Below are 282 nucleotides of genomic sequence, written 5' to 3' on the forward strand. Positions count from 1 at the left end.
CCCGCCGCCCCGCTCCCGCGCCCGCGCCCCTCCCCGGCTGGTGCCGGGACTCGAACCGGCGGCATCCAGCGCAGCCCACGGGCGCCCAGTTTCCCTTCGGCTGTGGGCTCTGACTGCGCATGCTCAGAGGCCCCTCCCCGGGAGGGGAGGCGAGGCGCACGTGCCGTCGGCGTGCGCAGAGGGGGGACGGGGGAAGAGGGAGCTGAGAGCAGCGCGCATGCGCAGGAGGCGCGGCAGCGTCCCGGCGCGCATGCGCTCGTGGGCGGGGGCGGGAGCGGGAGC

The sequence above is a fragment of the Haliaeetus leucocephalus genome, unplaced genomic scaffold, assembly GCF_000737465.1.
Source record: "Haliaeetus leucocephalus isolate CR32 unplaced genomic scaffold, Haliaeetus_leucocephalus-4.0 Scaffold187, whole genome shotgun sequence".
In the NCBI taxonomy this organism is placed as follows: Eukaryota; Metazoa; Chordata; class Aves; order Accipitriformes; family Accipitridae; genus Haliaeetus; species Haliaeetus leucocephalus.